The 13,434-nt window shown below is 38.5% G+C and overlaps 1 protein-coding gene across 3 annotated transcripts in view; it reads left to right on the top strand.

Moving 5' to 3' along the window:
- GARRE1 (granule associated Rac and RHOG effector 1) overlaps nt 1-13,434 on the top strand; it is a 113,215-nt gene that overhangs the window by 11,581 nt on the left and 88,200 nt on the right. The window contains exon 2 of one of the 3 annotated variants that reach the window (XM_038368009.2): nt 11,275-11,353. The exons of the other annotated variants lie outside the window; for them this stretch is intronic. The gene's annotated coding sequence lies outside the window, so the exon portion shown is untranslated. The remainder of the gene's footprint in view (nt 1-11,274; nt 11,354-13,434) is intronic. 3 annotated transcript variants of the gene reach the window in all.

Raw genomic sequence — 13,434 nt, 5'->3', positions numbered from 1 at the left:
AATCTGTTAACTCCGGCCATTGGGCCACATTGCCCTGCTAAGAGGGCCGAGTATATTGACTCTGGCTACGGAGGCATAGATGCAGGTTACATACTCTCCACGCCGAAACCCTAAGGGAGACGGGGCACACTTGCCCCACGCTAGATGGAGTCCCCCCAGCCCTGTCACATAGTTAACATTTTATTCTGTTATGACCCTAAAAGATTACACTGGTAAAGAACCCTTCACTATCCCTTCATTTAATGTTTGAGAAGCTTAAAACTGAGATAAATTGTGGCAAGGCCCTTCAGGGTACAATTTTGGGAGTGATATAAAAATCTAGATAGATTAGGAGGCTTTCTGTCAGTCTGGAACCATTATTTTTCAGGAACTTCAGTAGTATAGACTTCATTTTCTTGCGCTATTAAAACACTTTTTTTGTTGGAGGTAGATAAATAATACTTCTTACCAGTAAGAAATTTTGTCCAAGATGTGGAGAAAGGAATGTACACATGGAATCTACATACTTTAATCCTGGAGGCAAAGAAAGGCCAACAATTTGAAAGGCATAAAGACAAGTCAGTGGAAGAATTTCTTTTCCAGACAAAAGAAATGCATATGCATTAGATCAGACCAACTAGCTATACATTTTACTAGTGACTATGCCAGTTTAAATGATTTAATGACCTGTACATAACCACAGTTCAATATGCAATGGAATTAGTGTTACAGTACAGGATCTAGAAATATTATTTTAATTTTAATTTTAAATCTAATTGCATTGATTAGATGCAGAAAGTATAATTCTTCTTTTAGAGAAGAGACCTAAACTTCACTTGAAATATTGTCTTTAGTTGCGGGGTTGGAAAGAAAACAAACCAACCCCTGTCGTTATTCACTTTACTTGCCAAATCCACAATTTTCTTGCTCCCTTCTTTTGCTGAATGCAGTCACCCTCATTTTCCTATGCCCTTCCTTTTTCCCCCCCTTGCACTTCCTCTTCTTATTCCTTTCTCTGTCTTTCATTTTAATGAACACCTAAAGATTTTTCAGGTTTCCTCCCAATTTTAATCCCAGATCTCATAATCAATCACCTCTTCTGTTATTGGATCCAGGGCTCCTCATGCATCTCCCACACTGCTGTTTTCTGTTCTGCTCGTGACCCTTTCTGTTGATGATTGCTTCTCCATCTGTATGTTAATCAGATAGAGTAAGGTCTGGAATATTAGCTGGGAAATGCAAAAGCAAAATTTACCAACTTGAAGTTGTAGGAGGATTTCCTACCATTTTGTACTGGTTTTGGTATGGAGGTTAGTTGTATCTTTTCTTCATTGTTTTTCCTTCCCTGTATTGAAGGAACACTCTTTCGTCTCCCGCACAGCCAGGGTGTTTGTGTAGTAGAGTGAGAGAAGCTCTTGGTCTGTCATACCAAAACATTTTGATCACTGTTACTCCCATTCATGGCTTAATTTGAAATTGCTGCTATTACAATAATTCTATAAATGAATGAGACACAGTAATCTGTACGGGATTTTCTTTCATTGTGTGTTTTTAAATTTCTAAATACAGAAGCTGGGAGATTTAAGTTCTGCTACTATTGTTGAAAAGTTTTTAAAAGCCACAAATTTTACACCACATAAGTGTGCTACCTTGTTTGGTTGTGCAGCAGCAGTTATACTATTTCTACAAAGGTGACATCAATGTGCGTGTATATAAATCTCCCCTCTGTTTTTTCCACCAAATGCATCCGATGAAGTGAGCTGTAGCTCACGAAAGCTTATGCTCTAATAAATTTGTTAGTCTCTAAGGTGCCACAAGTACTCCTTTTCTTTTATCAATGATGCTGGAACACAGTCAAAGTGTAGGCATGGTAAATTTTACATTAGAAACATAAGCAGGGGAATCAATGCTTGCCTGTTGTTGTTTTTTCCCATCTGTCTGGGGAGAAAAAGAGTAACGGAGGAATTAGTTTTAATAAGTAAGGTGGAAATAGGAGGCTGAATTTAAATTCTAGTGGCAGGGAATTCATGTTTTCCCAAACTTTTTTATTCTGTGGCAGAATCCCACTGCATGGTTTGTCTTCAAGCAGCCACAGAATGCAATTGTTGCATAAGAAATTGTTTCACTCTGTTTCTTTTGGGACATAGGTGGAAAAAGCCATTCTTTAACTTCCTGCTTCAAATATTTTATCTTCTCTCAGCTGGAATGTAGGTGAAAATGCCAGAGGCAGAAGTAGCAAACACAATCCATTGCCACTAGCTCTTCCTCCTGCGCAGGCTCCTGTACTGCCAAAGCCAATGAATTGTGTCTATGTTGTTGTTCTGTCACTAGCACTTCCACCCATATTCCAGCAAAAAAGAAGGTAAAGTATTTGAATACAGTGAGTGTAGTCATTGTGAGAAACATGCTCTGCACAGTGATGGACTTGGGGTCTGTAAGCATACACAGTTCCTTGAGGTGTCATTGCCAAAGCCTGTCTTGCTCCTATTTAATAGTCAGATGTATAAAGAAGGAAACATTTTTTATATGTATTCAAAGATTTTACTACTTTTATAGAGGCCAAGTTACATTTGAAAAAATGGATGGGTTGAAATGGAAAAAAGTTCATGAACTCAGGATGAGTGTGACTCATATATGCAGCACAGTCCAGTGCAGGGATACCTCAACTACATTTAAGAGACAGAAACCAGTTTTGACCTTCTTGCAGCTGGTTTAATTAGTTATTCCTTCCCTTAGCTGTGCAGATTCTATTCAATAGCTATCTTTTCTTGCTAAGTTTAATGCATTTAATTCAAAGTACCTATAAATAGAACACTTGATAAAGAAGGCATATATTGTCTCTCAAAGCAGTGTTCTTTAGAACATTTTAGAAATAAATACAGTTAACTAGCCCTTGGGCCTGGTAGTGAGTAGTACTCAATGCTTTGATGAAAGAAATAGAAACTTCTTTTCTTATTTCCTGGAGTAAGCATGCTGTGCTTCCATAAGGGTAGGAGAAGAGGAAATGCCTGTGCCTATGGAGCTGGGTACAGAGAGATACTGGGGTAATGAAGAAATTTTCATTAATTCAGCTGTAGTATGGTAGCAACTGTGCCAAGTTCCTACGGAGATTGAAAGGGATTGAAAGTGGCAGATGCTCAGGAGAGTTGGGGCAGGAAGAGATTGAAAGGCCTAACTTCACATTTAAAAATTCTGACGGCTTTCTTTTAAAAAAACAAACAAACAAACAAACAAAAAAAACAACTTTCAGTAAAGCATTTGAGATTGTTGAACCCATTGTTAGCTTACTGGACACTGAGGCATTACATTGGCTAGGATGTCTTGGGAAATGGAATGAGCCATTCATCACTACTGGGAGATGCACTTTTATTTTTTAAAAATATTTTTGAGGGTGTTGTATATTAAAGTGATAGCATCTATTTTGGTTGCAAAATCTAATTATCCAGATCATATTTACAAAATTCTAAGTATCTAAGTTCTAAAATTTTCAACAATGGAGTGGTCAATTTTCAAAAAGTCACCCTTTTTGGTGCGTATAGTAACTGTGCTCCTGAATTGAAAGCAGACCAAGAATAATCTTCCCACTACTTGATATTTCAGAATTGTATAAATGTTGTACATCAATATTTGCAAGCGCTACTTTATGATTTAAGAGAATGCTTTGTTTTGATTTTTTTATTTTATTTTTAGCCAAACCTAAGACACAAATTATGTCCCACCCTATCCCTAGGATTGCCAACTTTCTAATCAAACAAAACTGAACACCCTAGCCCCGCCCCTTCGCCTAGGCCTGTTCACTACATTCCCCCTCCCTCGATGGCTTGCTTTCCCCCATTCTCACTCGCTCTCACTGGGCTGAGGCAGGGCATTGGAGTGCGGGAGGGGGTGAGGGCTCTGGCTGGGAGTACAGGCTCTGGGGTAGGGCTGGGGATCAGGGGTTTAGGGTGCAGGAGGGAGCTCCAGACTGGGGTGTGTGGTCAAGGGATTCGGAGTGAGGGAGGGGTCTGCGGGTTGAGGCAGGGGTTGTGGTGTGGGTAGGGGTGAGGGCTCTGGGCTGGGGGTGCATGTGCTGGTGTGGGGATCATTGTTTTGGTTGCTCACTCCATCTCCCTTTTCTTATTGCACTACCCTAATAGAAGACCAACATATCCAGCTAACACTTCAGGGAATGTATTGCCACTCAGTCATTAGGAAATGTTTCAAACAATGTTCAGTAGTAGACAGATATCTTTCCTGTAAAGGTAGAGCATTTCTCCACCATCATTATTACAGTTATTTTTCTTCTTGCTTTGAGTGAACCATAGTAGCCTTGAATCTCAGTTTTCTCACATGCAGGTATAATGTAGTAACAGTTAAGTCATACCAGCAGCCTCTTAAACTATTTTTAACTATTGTGTAATTATAGGCACACACCTCACATTATTGAAGGCTTAGTTCATCTCATGCCTCAGAATCCAGCTTTTAATCTTCCAGCCATATTTTGTTCTCTACTTACTTGCCAAGAAAGCCTGGCTCCATTAATCATAACAACTTAAAAGAAGTATGAGATGCACAATATTTCTGGGAAATCACTTAAAATGGATGTAAACTTGCAATATAGTGTATGTAGAAAAGAACTCAAACAAAATTTAAAGAGCTACAGCAAGTTATTGATATAGAAAATTGTGGTATTATACTTGGGAATTCATTTTTTACAACAAATGAGAGAAATAATTGTTATGCAACTTAGAAACTATATAAGCTTAGTTCATTTAAGTCTGGGATGAGCTGGAGTGAAAATATGTTTGGGTGTTTCAAGCAGGACTTCAGAAGCTATTCCTCTCATTTCTGTACTTTCATATTAAAAACTTGGAATAATATGACACTACTTTTCAAATAATTAAGAGTTGCTCTTGACAAGTAATTTTGTATTAGTTTTTGTTAATTGAGCAATTTGTTGCAGACAAGGATGGTGCGACAACATGATATAACTTGAGACATTTTTTAGAGCAGTTATTGAACGACCACTTGAAAATGGGAGATTTGTTTGTTTTGCAGTTTAAACACTATCATCCCCTCTTTAGAAGTTTAAAGATTTCCTCCCCTAAAGTCTCTTCTTTAATTTGGCAAGTGATTTTCTTAAAATTATGACGGTTTTTAACCAAGTTATCATGAGTCTAGAGCAGTGGTTCTCAACTCTGGTCCACCACTTGTTCAGGAAAGCCCCTGGTGCACCATCTGCCATGTCCGCAGATTCAGCCAATCGTGGCTCCCACTGGCCGCGGTTCCTGCTCCAGGCCAATGGGGGCTGCGGGAAGGGCGGCCAGCACATCCCTAGGCCCGCGCCGCTTTCTGCAGCCCCCATTGGCCTGGAGCGGCGAACCACGGCCGGTGGGAGCTGCGATCAGCTGAATCTGCGGACGTGGCAGGTAAACAAACCGGCCTGGTGCGCCAGGGGCTTTCCCTGAACAAGCGGTGGACCAGGGTTGACAACCACTGGTCTAGAGATATTTGGTGTTTTTTCTTAAAGCCTCAGCTCTTGCAGGCATGTGATTATATGAGAATCTCAGCTTTTTTTTTTTTTTTTTTTTTTTTTTTAAGTTTCTAGTCCTCCTGGCTGCAGGGAAGAAAAGCTTCAAGTGTAGACCCCAAAGACTCAAAAACCAGAAGGCAAATAGAAAGAACTCCAAATATATTATGTTTAAAATATCATGATATATTGGGGACTGACTTATAATATTTGAATGCTTGAGATGGACAATACTATATTTCAAAATGCAGAAACAAAATATTAACATCTTTATTGTTACTGGTTTCCAGTCCATTTCTAAATTTAACTCAGGGATGCTGCTGTGTTTTATTCAAAATGCCTCATGGACTCATTCCTCTCCAATTTAAATTATATTCACCTATAGTCTTCAGCCTGTTCGCTGTATTTACTCTTCCAGCCTTGGTTTCCTTACCTTTCACTGCTGGACGCCATTCTCCTACTCTACTTACTGCTTTTATAAAGAAATTTCACCCTTCTCAAATCTTGTCCCATATCGTTAGCTCAGAAAGCAATGAACTAAAAATAAATTTTACCCATCAGATTTTCAATTAAGTTCTAAACGTAAGCTGTTTGGTTTTCTAAAAAACTGATATCCTAAGGTTTTCTCCTGTCTTAGATGGAGAATGAAAGCTGAAATAGCAGTTTTAAAAGTCACAGCTGTATTGACCTAGGATGCCATACCCAAAATGGGATGGAAGCATGAAATTGTAGACAGAGAGCATGGAACAAACGTGAATGATATTTATTGAGACATTAGAGCTGTGAATATAGATTATTATAAAATATACTCTGTAATCTTTAAATATTTTTTTACTAAACTCTTCGTGTCTTGGTATTCTATTGGGAGTCAAACAGTCCCCCTTTCCTGGTTTTGCTTCTGTGGTCAAATCATCTCATTCAGCTATGTCTAAAACAAGTGCGGTTAAGCAACCTTGTGTGCTAGTGTGGACAGTTTGATTGTAAGAAATCTTCTATACTGACCACTATTTTAACTAACAAATGTAGATGTAAACTGGTGTAGTTTTGAGAGCCAGGATACAAGGATGATGGGAACACTAGAAGTGCATCAAGATAATAATGCATAGTTTCTGAACTCGGTTAATTTAAAATGAGTACAGTGGAAGTCACTTGTATTGTGCAATCGATGTATGAGATTATTGTGCCAGTCACTTATTCTTGGACACAATGGGTAGGCATTCATGCATAATGGAGAAATCATTGTCCCTTCTCCACAATGTAGCTGTAGGGAGCTGTACTCTATGGGTCTTCATCCACAGCATGCTGCAGGGTGTGAGGTGGAGGGTTGGCATATGGTTGGTGAACTTGCAACAATGTAAACCCTCCGAATATAAACCTTCCACCATGTTGTGAGTAGAGGGCAGGGATGAAGCAGACACCACGACAGCCTTGAGACTACATAAATAATGGGAACAGCTCTTTTGGTGTTTCTGTAACCTTTGGAGGGAGGATTCCTTCCCCAGGGAGCACTCAAGCCAGATTACTTGGGTTTGAGTAGCAGGAGACAAGATTTGGCCCTAAAAATTCCTTTAATACCATTTCAGCTCAAATTAGGTACAAGGGAGAATTACTGTTGATGACATACAATTCAGGGGCCAAACAAGGACCTTAATCCAATTAGTGCAAGAAATTGCATTCTGCTAAACCAGATGATCAGTGCCCAAAATAGTAAAAAAGAGGATCTTTAACAGATTTGCATAAAGACTTTTTGTAAGTATTTGCCATTGAGAATCTATTGGAGATGGTCAGGAGAGGAATTCCACTGCATAATGGAAAAACCTACAACTGACAAGACTATAAGCTTAATGGCTACAAATATGCACTAACTATATTTAAATCTTTGGGAATTGTTTTGCTTTGCAAAACCAAAATGCAACATGTGCAATTCTAAATGTTTGTGTATTAAACGGTGTGTTTTCAATAAAATGCAAACTAGTAAAACTATCTTTACTATTGAAGTGGAATACTAATCATAATATTGGAAAGTCTCTGCAGAATAAAATAGTCAAACTCAAACTTAATTCAAAATGAAAATAAAATCTTCCTCATTCTGAGTGTAGGGTCACAAATTCTAAAATACTTAGTGCATTCTGATGTAGGAACCACAGTCCACAGCAGAAGAGAATATTTAATTTTAAAAAATGCGAGAAGGTTCGTGAAATGTGTACTAGAAATAGAAAATAAGATTAGAGGTTATGTTTCAGACATGGAGCCTTCTCTGGTCTCTAGGGGGAAAAAAATAGAACAAGGTTGCTTCAAGGTCTGTAGCCTGAGGGAGGAAGGGGGAAAAGGCACTAATAAGGGCTAAACTGAAGGGTAGTCTAGGGAATTAAAAAAAAAAATTGATTACTGTTCTTGTATGTTGCATCACCTTTCCTCCCATCATTTGTTGGTATTTGTATTGTGTTGTAAGTTTTCCTGAGAAGAAACTTGTCTATGCATTTGTATGGTAGATGCAGTTGTGATTGGGTTCTTGGTTGCTACTGCAAAACTAATAATCCTTGTGGTTGAAAGATTACTTTGGAAAAAATCTAGTTTTATTTAACAATTTAAAAATACAGTTTAGGCCAGATCTGTGTACTTGAAACTTGTGCCAGTATCCTAATGTCACTTCCGGGGTGTGGTGTGGTGTGTGCCTGACATTTTTATACTGGCAAAGCCCTATTCTAGACACAGTTTTACTGGCAAAAAAATGCTTTTGCCAATGTAACTTATTTCATTCGGTGGGAATGGTATAAGATGTTGCAGCAGAAGCGCATTTTTGCCAGTATAAACTGTTTCTTTGTGAGGAGGGTTTGTTGGGATAGCTATATCAGCAAGCATTTTTCTATTGTAAACCTGGCCTTAAATGCTGACAAAGCATTGTTTTTAAAATGTACTTGATATGTCAACTGATATCAGATAAAAGGAGACGGTGAAGAAATATTAATAATCTTTTAACATTCCAATATTCATTAACAGAGCTACCATGAAAATTAGCTAATTAGATATACAGATCTATTATTCTGTTGGCGTAAATGCATAGTTCCCAGTAACATTGGAGTTATGTGCCTATAGATCTTAGTTTTCAGCAAGCTCTGATTTAATAATTTAAGATTTCAGAATATTCAGTCTTTGGTACAGTCACTTGTCTCTAATCAACAGACCCCATCTTGTTAGGTTAGATTACTAAATCTATTTATTAAAACTTGATCTTTTAAGGGTAACATAGCAGCAGCAGTATCTTGTGGCTTCTACTGGGGGAAAACTTAAGTTACACAGCTGGAGTCAGAAGTGAAGGCTTAAAAGTAACATGAGGACAGATCATGCCTTACTTGATCTGCTTGTGGTTCACCTCCATGGTACAGTCAGTGCCCCTCCACTGACAAGGTATGGGGAAACCCTCTCTTTGTGGGCCCAAGATTGCACTTTTGGGATTGGGAGAAGGGAGAGAGGGGAAGTGTTCACACTGTGGCCCTTCAGAATTTAAACACTGGTTATATTGCCTTTTCTGTCCTGCTCCGGCCATGGACTCAAGGAGCTGCAACAGCAAGGGGCATCCTTATAATGACACCAATGGAGCAGCTGATCCAGAGTGTGGGAAGGAGGCCCTTCAGGGGGGAGGTGTTACTGGGGTTACAATGGATGGGGGCATAGGGCCTCCTTCCTAATCCCTTGTGCTACCCACAGATTCTCTTTGGATTGGCCATTATGGGGGATGGATTTTCTGCAAGTGGGCAAACTGTTCGCCACCCCCACAGGACAAGAGATTACCCTCGTTGGGGGTATCCTTGCAGAGATTTCCCCTAAGGAGATCCCTGATAGTTGTATTTAGATTAGTTTTTCTTTCCACTGATATTTGTGACATTTCTTGGCATAATTTTTTGTCCCAATATGTTTTGATATGGGGCTAAGATTACATATAATTGTTTATACTACATGTTTAAATTAGCATACCAAATGATCAAAGGCTTTTCTTTGGAAAGATCAAAAGTACAAAATCAAAACTCAATACTACTGCTGTCCCACAGGTATAAATCTTCAACAGGCCATGTTATGCCCTCATTTACAACTAGGGAAGCTTGTTATTTTGCACAAGTGAACTAATAGGAACTTAAAAGCAATTATGTCAGCCAACCAAAGGAATGGAATTGAGCATGTTCTCTTATGGCCTTGTTGACTTTGACTGACTAACAGGAGTGAAAAAACAGTATAAATTCGGTTTTGTCACTAAAGTTAGTTGTCTAAATATGCAGAGGGAACAGATCTGTTGAGTAAGATATTGCCACTTAATCACTTTTCAGAGTATAACCATGCTATCAGATCTGTTTCTGTAGATGAAGCCTTGTTATATACTCATTTGCCATACATGTATTAACTGTTAATTTTTTGTGACGTTAATAAGATTTATTGCCAAACTGTTATTACTTTCAGATACAGCAAACTGCTACTTCTGTAAATTAATGTAGGTAGCTGTCTTGATAGTTTGTAATGTAATAGTACATATTTATAGAGTTCTTCAGAGGGTGAACAAAAAAGACTATATTTTCAAGAATGCTGATTTTTAACTCTGGAGTATATTTAGTCTCTCTTAAACAAACCAATACATTAGCGCTTTTAAGTGACCTTTTAATGATTGCTATATGTCTTTCCATACCCAGTACTTTATGCAGTAGCTTAACACCTTAAGCTAGAAAAGATATGCGTGCTGCTTAGATATGTCAGCTGAATTCCATGTATGCTTTTGTAAGCAAACAGCTGTTATAATAAGTACTGTACTTTCAAATCCTTCATATTCTTTACTGGGCTCTGTGCTAATTCTGGAAAATGAGAATTATTTTTCTAAAGTGGGACTTCAGTTTTTTATAAAGCTCACTGTGTTTTGTTGTGAAATAAATATTGTTTTCCTGCTTCTCTGAAAATTGCAACAAATCAGTCATTATCTTTTTAATATTAACAATATTTAACTTGTTTTTAATCTCAAAGTAAGTTAAATTAAAATGATAAAGAACATATAAACAAAATCCACCCAAAAAAGAAAATGAGCAAAATACAAACGCATGTATTAAATTCCTAAAAACACAATATATGTATTACAATTATGTAAATATAGAAATAAATGTAAAAGAATCCCCCAACACTCAGAATGCAGTGTGTATAATTTCATATATTGTTTAAAGTTGACGTTTGGTGCTTCTTTGTGCATATACTGTGTGAGCACAGGATAACAAATTAATGCCATGGTGTAAAATAGGAAACAGTATTACTGAAGCTATTAATAGAAGGCACTACTTATTGAAGTCTCAAAGATTTAATCTGTTACACTTCTGGGGAACATGGAATGAAGCTCATTGGAAAACAGTCTTGCCAAAGAAGGTTTAGGGAGCCTCTTGATCTACAACACTTATCTTGTATTCTCTTTTTTCATTATACCATTAATTATGTTTGTAGGAATTTGAGCATCTCTAGCAAAGATATTTTAGTTATCTGCAGGAAAGCCAGGAGAGGGATCAGATGAGCACAAAGCATTGGGTTTTTTTTGTCGGAGCAGGATTATGGTCTTGCAAAATAGTAATATGTTGATGACTGTGAACGTCTCATTTTTGTTTTCTCTTAAATAGTTAGAATGTGGGCTCAAAATTTGATTCAAACACTATAAATTAATACGCAATGTCCTCTAAAGTACTGGAGTGGCTTTTATGTGGGTTTAAATAATATTTGCTTTTTAAAATCTCGACTGTTTGTGACACTTTCTTTTTAAATCCTAGCTCTTAATGAGGAGAGCAGCACTATGTTGAGGAGGAGCAAGGAGCTTTTTTGTAATGAAAAATGAGGAATGCTTGTGAGGTATGCATACTACTATTGTAAGGGGTTTAATCTCTGAAATCTCAGGCTTCTATGTCACCCAATAGTACCTTCATCAGCTGTTGAAGTCCATTTTAGATACTTCATTAACATAATGAAACTAGCAGATTATGTCCTGAATGTGAGGACAGCAATAAAATACTGTATTGATTATTCTAAAATATGGCCTATCATAAAAACTTAGTTCAAATAATTGTTTGAAATCTTAGCTAATCAAATTACAGAGTAGCCTGTCCATTACCACTATTTATGAACTTGCCAGTTGCGGTAATTTTATATCACGAGTTTGAGGTGCCTGTGGACACTCTAGTGTTTGCTGCTTTTATATCAAAATCAGCTAATATTTGCACTGGACTGCTTTGGTTTATTCTTATATTGAAATGACTGTGAATCAATACAGCCATCCTTAAAATGACAGAATTTCCTACTGACTTCAGGGACCAAAGTTGGTAAATGTAATGTTCAAAGGTAATATGTCAAAATACACTTCTCATTAGTTTTAATTTTTCACGATTACATCTTTCTGCTAATTCAATAATTTTCAACATAAGATGTGAAGGGCCTAATCACCATGTCCCTATCCTTCCTACGTAGAACATGACTGAGGAATTCTGAGGGGAGACTGGGTGAGGAAAGTGGTCAGTGGAAGCTTGTGACTGAAAGAACCAGGCAGAGGAAAAGACGGGCTAGTGAAGGAGAAATAGAGCTCAAGAACAGGTTTGCAGAGTTGGAAAATGAAGAAGGGGCTCAACAGGTAGTCACTGAAGGTGGAAGGGCAAGGAAGAAAAGAAGAGCAGCTAGTCCTATAGGAAAAGGGGATGAGTCAATGGAGACTACACCAAATATGAGCCCCAGGAGGATACAGGATGGGTTGAAGAGGATTACAAGGGAGAATAGGAATGGAAAGAACTTGCAGCCACAGGGAACAGGGGATAGACTGGAGAATAGCACTGTCAACAGGAAAAGGCAGGTCTATGTGATCGGGGACTCTTCACTGAGAAGAATAGACCGGCCTGTAACCGGAGCTGATCTAGAGAATACAAAGGTGTGCAGTCTTCCAGGTGCTAGGATATGGGATGTAGACCTGAGGTTGAAAAGGATCCTAAAGGGAGCGGGAAAGAATCCCCTAATTATCCTTCATGTGGGAACAAATGATTCTGCTAGATTCTCGCTGGAAAGTATTAAGGGAGACTATGCTAGGTTGGGGAAGACGCTTAAGGAAATCGAGGCTCAGGTGATCTTTAGTAATGACAGGTTTCAGAGTAGCAGCTGTGTTAGTCTGTATTCGCAAAAGGAAAAGGAGTACTTGTGGCACCTTAGAGACTAACAAATTTATTAGAGCATAAGCTTTCGTGAGCTACAGCTCACTTCATCGGAATGCATCCGATGAAGTGAGCTGTAGCTCATGAAAGCTTATGCTCTAATAAATTCGTTAGTCTCTAAGGTGCCACAAGTACTCCTTTTCTTTTTGTGGTCTTTAGTGGGATTCTGCCTCTTCCTAGAGATGGACAACAAAGGTGTGACAAGATTATGACTATCAACAGATGGCTTAGGCAGTGGTGCAATAAGGAGGGCTTTGGGATTATGGCCACTGGGAGGCATTCATGGACAGAGGACAGTTCTCTCGGGATGGACTTCATCTGAGTAGGGAAGGCAATAGACTTCTAGGATGGAGGCTGGCACAACTGATTGAGAGCTTTAAACTAGGAATTTGGGGGAGATGGTTGGGAGATGTCCAGGTAATCTCCATGCCGGATTTTAGCATTGAGAGGGAAGAAAACGAAGTAAGAAAGGATACAGCCGTGGGTAGGAGAATGTATATAGGAGGAAGGGCAGTGTGGATACCGGTCTAATAGGTTATACTGGCTGTAGAATGACCGTGCTTAATAGGATACAGAATCTGAGCGAGGCCAAACAGCAAAAATTAAGATGTTTGTACACCAATGTGAGGAGCCTAGGTAACAAAATGGAGGAACTAGAGCTACTGGTGCAGGAAGTGAAACCAGATATTAAGGGATAACAGAAACATGGTGGAATAGTAGTCATGACTGGACTAGGCGTAT

This window comes from Dermochelys coriacea, chromosome 12, assembly GCF_009764565.3.
Source record: "Dermochelys coriacea isolate rDerCor1 chromosome 12, rDerCor1.pri.v4, whole genome shotgun sequence".
NCBI lineage: Eukaryota > Metazoa > Chordata > Testudines > Dermochelyidae > Dermochelys > Dermochelys coriacea.
This window is presented reverse-complemented; position numbering and strand designations above follow the sequence as displayed.